Source organism: Papaver somniferum, chromosome 4 (genome assembly GCF_003573695.1).
Source record: "Papaver somniferum cultivar HN1 chromosome 4, ASM357369v1, whole genome shotgun sequence".
Taxonomy (NCBI): Eukaryota; Viridiplantae; Streptophyta; class Magnoliopsida; order Ranunculales; family Papaveraceae; genus Papaver; species Papaver somniferum.
This window is the reverse complement of record NC_039361.1, coordinates 4643348-4649956: the sequence shown is the minus strand read 5'-3', so window position 1 is coordinate 4649956 and position 6609 is coordinate 4643348.

Below are 6609 nucleotides of genomic sequence, written 5' to 3'. Positions count from 1 at the left end.
TTGCAATCAATGTTACCTTGGTAACAAAGCATTCAATATTCACCGTTAGACGAAAACCTGATTAGACTCAAGCTAATATCTTTCAACTTTTAGATCGAACTTAGATTGTTACACACAAATGAAAAGTGACTTCATTTAGATATGAGTAACCGTACCTAAATGTGTACACCTTTGTTTCCTCAACAATAGTTAAACGAAGTTAGCCATATGAACACTTTCATATCAACCTCATTCATCTTAACCATAGCTAGTTCAAATGACTCAAATGAAACTAGTTCTAGAGTTGTTCAATTGTTTATATTATCATAGAATTATACAAGACACAATTGAAGCAAAATCGATTTTGATTCGCTCGAATCAAGTCATGAACATTATAGCCACGGTTTGCAAAAGATTGCATTCCTTATTATATAAATGTATTAGTTCATGAACAAACAGATTTTAGAACATTATCCACTCAAGTATGCAAACGGGTATGCATACCTTAGTAGCCGGACTAAGTTTGGGTTCGCCAGTATGCGAACGGGTACGCATACCACCAAACTTAGTAAAGTCTCGAAAATTGAACCTCGCGCCAGTATGCGTACCGGTATGCGTACCTAGTTCCCGGACCTCTACTAAACCAATCAGTACACAAACGGGTATGCATACCATGGTTCCCGGACTTGGATCACACATATGCAAGTATGCATACTGTGCTTATATCCAATTATTCTAAACTTTCATTTCAACCATTAAAACATTCTTGGAAGACGACAATAGTTGTCTCACACAAACTATTAGCTTCAAAGCAATTGTCAAGTAATCAAATGATCAATACGAAACATTCTGAGTCTACAATAAATTATTGTCTAACACAAATCATGTAGGATGTTCCAAGGAGATTCTCACATGATCATCTTTTGACTTTCGTCAAGAATATAAGATGAACTTGGTTAAAGCGAAAGCTTACCAACATATATTTCGAGAAATATGTAAGGGATTTAAACTCAACTCGAAATATCAAATGTGTATAATTGAAGTCTATATAGATATACGACTTTTGTCTCAAATAGGAGATAGAGTAGATAGACTTTTGAGTGATATATGAGTTCAAGTCTCCACATACATTTTGTTGATGAAGTTCCACAAGCTCCCTTTAGTAGTTCTTCGTCTTTAATCGATGAACGCCGTGAAGTCTAATTCCCAACTACACTTTCTATCCTAATCTGGGACTTAGCTATAAGTATACACGGAATCAAGACTTATAGTAATTTTGGAAACTAAACTTGACAAACAAGCTTGAGATAACAATGCTTGCGAGTTCGACCGAGAAGTGCTCTAACAGTCTCCCCTTTGTGAATTTTAGTGACAAAACTATCGCTACATATGGAATACAAAATAAATAAACTTTGTAGCTCTCTATCCAAATGCTTGATTTCCTTGGTTCTTCAACATTACTCGAAATCTTCGTCACTTCCAAGTACTCCAGTGATTTTGAACGTGTTCAACTCAGCATCATATTTGTTGATGATATGTAGCTATAAAAATGAGAAAACAGTTGCTCACAATCATTGTTATACAATGTCATAGTATTATTACACATCATCAAAGTTCAATTGTATCACAACTTTGACAATAATACTATGGTGATATGTATCACTCCCCCTTAGTCAATACTTCATCTCACATGAAAACCACTCTCCCTTACATAATAATACTATTTGTAGTGTGCACTCAGCATTAATTCTCCCCCTTTTTATCAATATAAATTGGCAAATGTACGAAAACTAGTGGGATCCTAATGAAATTTTCATAGAGATACTTCATGACCAAAAGAGAATATATCAACTTTGTTTCGATGATTTCACATAGCCGAAACTAGTGCATTCACCAAGGAGTTTATAAAGATACAAGAAAACTCTACAATATTCCACAGCCGCACTCCCACAAATATTTTGCAATTAAGCACAAGTTCAATTAAGAACTCTCCCCCTTAAAATGTCATTCCCTAAAGAACAACAAGAGCGACCTTACTTTCACAAGAAAAGAAGGATTTAATAGAATACTTTGATACCTTAACAGAACTGTTATATACGTAGAAACAAATGCAAAATTGAAACAACACTACACTGAAGTTCTAAGCCTTGATTGCCCAAAAGATATGAATGAGTCCAGGGGAAAAAGGCAAGAGAACTAATGAACCCAAAAGACACTAATAGACTGCCGTAAGTGTTGAAACGTAGCAGTATCTAAAGGTTTGGTGAGAATATCAGCCAATTGTTGTTCGGAAGGCAGGAATTCCATATTGATGATACCATTTTCATAGAGATCTTTAATAAAATGATACCTTATGTGAATGTGCTTAGTTCTTCAGTGCTCAACAGGATTCTCAGTGATGCGAATCGCACTTGAGTTATCACAAAAGATCTGCATTACACCAGTGTCAATTCCATAATCATCAAGCATTTTTTTCATCCATAGAAGTTGAGTACAACATGAACCTGCATCAATGTATTCTGGTTCTAATGTAGACAGGGACTATGAGTTTTGTTTCTTGTTATGCCATGCCACAAGATTCAACCCGACATAGTAAAATCCCCCTGAAGTACTCTTTTTGTCTTCCACACATCCAGCCCAGTGTGCATCTGAATAGGAAGTAAGATCAGTGTTAGTATCAAAAGTATAGGATAGACCATACCCGCTAGTATGTTGCATGATCCACTTTGCAGCTGCAATATGAGATTCCTTTGGATTATCCTGAAACCTAGCACAACAACCAACACCAAAAGAAATATCAGGTCTAGTAGTTGTTAGATATAAGAGGCTTCCAATGATAGATCTGAAAATGAGGGGATCTAACAACCACACCCAACAATTCGTTTGGGAATCTGAGAGGACTTACTCCAATATACTTTATGGAGAATCAACTAGACAGTCAGACTCAATCTGAATAAAGTATATCAAAGAGTTTAATATCTCTAACTCTTAATTCAATCCGCAATCAGCAAATAGAAATTTGCGAGCCCGATTGAAATATAAGAGGAATTACTTGAACGGTACCAAAAACCAATATTCAAGTGTCAATCAATGTAAATCAACAACCAAAGGTTGGATATTCTAATTGATTGATCTTAACGCACAACCTGTGATATTTCAATTATATAAAAAAATATAATGCGGAAAAGAAATAACAAAGACACCGGAATTTTGTTAACGAGGAAACCGCAATTGCAGAAAAACCCCGGGACCTAGTCCAGATTGAACACCACACTGTATTAAGCCTCTACAGACACTTGCCTACTACCAATTAACTTCGGACTGGAATGTAGTTGAACCCTAATCAATCTCACACTGATTCAAGGTACAGTTGCGCTCCTTACGTCTCTGATCCCAGCAAGATACTACGCACTTAATTCCCTTAGCTGATATCACGCACAACTAAGAGTTGCTTCAACCCAAATTCGAAGACTTGATAGACAAATCTGTCTCACAAAAAAAATTCTATAGGATTGAATAAATATGTCTCCCACAAAAATACCCAAGAGTTTTTGTTCCGTCTTTTGATAAATCAAGGTGAACAAGAACCAATTGATAAACCGGACTTATATTCCTGAAGAACAACCTAGTATTATCAATCACCTCACAATAAACTTAATCGACTAGCGAAACAAGTTATTGTGGAATCACAAACGATGAGACGAAGTTTGTCTGTGATTACTTTTCTATCTTTCCAATCGGAGATATAAAATCTCGAGCCATTTATTTCAATTGCACTCAACACGATAGAGACAATAAGATTAGATCACGCAACTAAAAATACAATAGTTGGGTCTGGCTTAACAATCCAAATGAAGTCTTCAAGTCGTTAACCTATGGGGTCTCGAGAAGAAACCTAAGGTTAAAAGAGAATCAACTCTACTTATGCAACTAGTAACACACAGGAGGTGTGGGGATTAGTTTTCCCAGTTGCTAGAGCTCTCCTTTATATAGTTTTCAAATCAGGGTTTGCAATCCAAGTTACCTTGGTAACAAAGCATTCAATATTTACCATTAGATGAAAAACCTGATTCAACCAAGGTAATAGCTTTCAACCGTTAGATCGAACTTAGCTTGTTACACACAAATAAAATGTACCCTCATTTAGGTTTATGTAGCCGTACCTAAACGTGTACACCATGTTGGTTCACAAATAGTTAACCGAGGTTAGATTACTCTCATATCAACCTTATTCATCTTAACCATAACTAGTTCAAATGACTCAAATGAAACTAGTTAAGAGTTGTTCAATTGTATAGAAAACACAATTGAAATCCAATCATTTTAATTCACTTGAATCAATCATGAACATTATAGCCACAGTTTGCAAAGATTGCATTCCTTAGGATATAAATGTTTAAGTTCATGGATTTGACCGATTTGACAAAGTAACCAGCTTAAGTATGCGTACGGGTATGCGTAATTAAGCAACCGGTTTTGAGTTTGTGAAGTTTCCAAACTCAGCGGAAATTTTCGATTCAAAAACTTCCGCCAGTATGCGTACGGGTACGCATACTTAAGGTGACTGGTTTATGAGTTTTGTCAAAACCAAACTCAGCAGAAATTCTCGGTTTGAGAACTTCCGCCAGTATGCGTACGGGTACGCATACGTAACCTGTCTCCTTCACCAAATCCATATACACACATATGCATACTCTTGGTTTCCAATTTATGGACTTATACACTAATGTGCAAACACACTATATATGCTTATATTCAAAGATGGTTACATCGTCAACTCTTTATTTCAATCATTGAAACATTCTTATATAATGTTAATAGACGTTTTCACACACTATCAACATCAAAGCAATTTTCAAGATATTGAAATAATCATTATTGAAACCTAAGTCTTATACCAAATGATTGTATCACACAAACCATGTAAGATGTTACTCGGCAATTTTGTCATGATATAAGATGAACTTGGTCGAAGCGAAAGCTTTACCAACACATATTTCGAGAAATGTGTAAGCGAGATATACTCAGCTCGAAATCCCAAATGTGTATAGAGAAAACTATATCGTAAAACGACTTATGTGTCAATATAGGAGATAGTAGAAATAGACTTTCCAAGTGATACATAAGTTCAAGTCTCCACATACCTTTTGTCGAAGAAGTTCCACAAGCTCCCCTTAGTAGTTCTTCGTCTTCAAGATATGAATATCGAGAGATTTAAGCTCAACTACAATATCTATGTCCTAGTCCGAGACATCTACAAATAGACTAGAAATCAAGACTTATAGTTTTGATCACTAACATTGAAAACATGCTTGAGATAACAACGCATGCGAGTTTGACCGAGCTATGCTCTAACAAGATAGATAAAGGTTTTGATCCACATTTACTCCTTTCTCATTTCGATGCAGTTTACAGTAGTGGGCATAGGTGTCAGTTTTGGAGTGGACTTATCAAGACCGAACATTGTCACAAGATCCTTAGCATATTTTTCTTGAGATAAGTAGATTTCATCCTTATGTTGTTGAATCTGTAATCCTAAAAAGAATTTTAATTCACCAACATTACTCATTTCAAACTCCTCACCAAGAGAGACTTGAAAATCTTTTGCAAGTTTCTCAGAAGCTGATCCATAGATGATATCATCTACATAAACTTGAGAAATGATAACATCTTTCCCACTCCACTTGGTAAACAAGGTTTTATCATCCCCACCTCTAGAAAAACCTTTCCTGAGTAGGGAAGTAGTTAGTTTTTCGAACCAGGCACGAGGTGCTTGTTTCAATCCATATAATGCCTTTTTGAATTTAAGGACATGATCTGGGAAGTCAGGATTTTCAAATCCCTTTGGTTAAGCAACATAGACCTCTTCCTTTAAATTTCGGTTTAGGAACGCGGATTTTATGTCCATTTGAAACAGCTTAACCTTAAGAAAACAAGCATGAGCTGATAGTAACTTAATGGACTCAAGGCGTGCCACAATAGAAAAGGTTTCGTCAAACTCGATACCTTCAATATGTGAATATCCTTGAGCGACAAGTCTGGCTTTGTTTATGAAAATGGTACCAAATTCATCAGACTTGTTCTTGAATATCCATTTGGTACCAACAATATTGATATTGGAGGGACAAGGTACGAGCTCCCATACATATTGTCTTTGAAATTGATTTAACTCTTCATGCATTGCATTCACCCAAAAGGGATCGCTAAGAGCTTCATCAATATTTCTGGGTTCTACCTGTGAAAGATAACAACCAAAATTGCAAATATTTCGAAGTTTCCCTCTTGTCTTAGCCGTAAAATCTTTTCCTCCAATAATACTGTTAGTATCGTGATTCCTTTGAATCCATAGGTGTCTTGGAGGAACACGTTCTCGTTTAACAGGAATAGCCTAATTAGTGCTCTTCTCCTCGTCACTGGAAATATCAGGATCAACGACTGTTGGAACAACTTCAACTGATTTTGGGATTTCCTTGACTTTCTCAATTGTCTCAGTTGGAGGCAATTCAGCAGGAGGACTATCATGACGAAAATTTCTCCGATCATCAATGATGACATTTGCAGATTCCATCAAATCTTGGGTTCTGATATTAAATACTCAAAAACGACGACTATCAGATGCATAGACAAGAA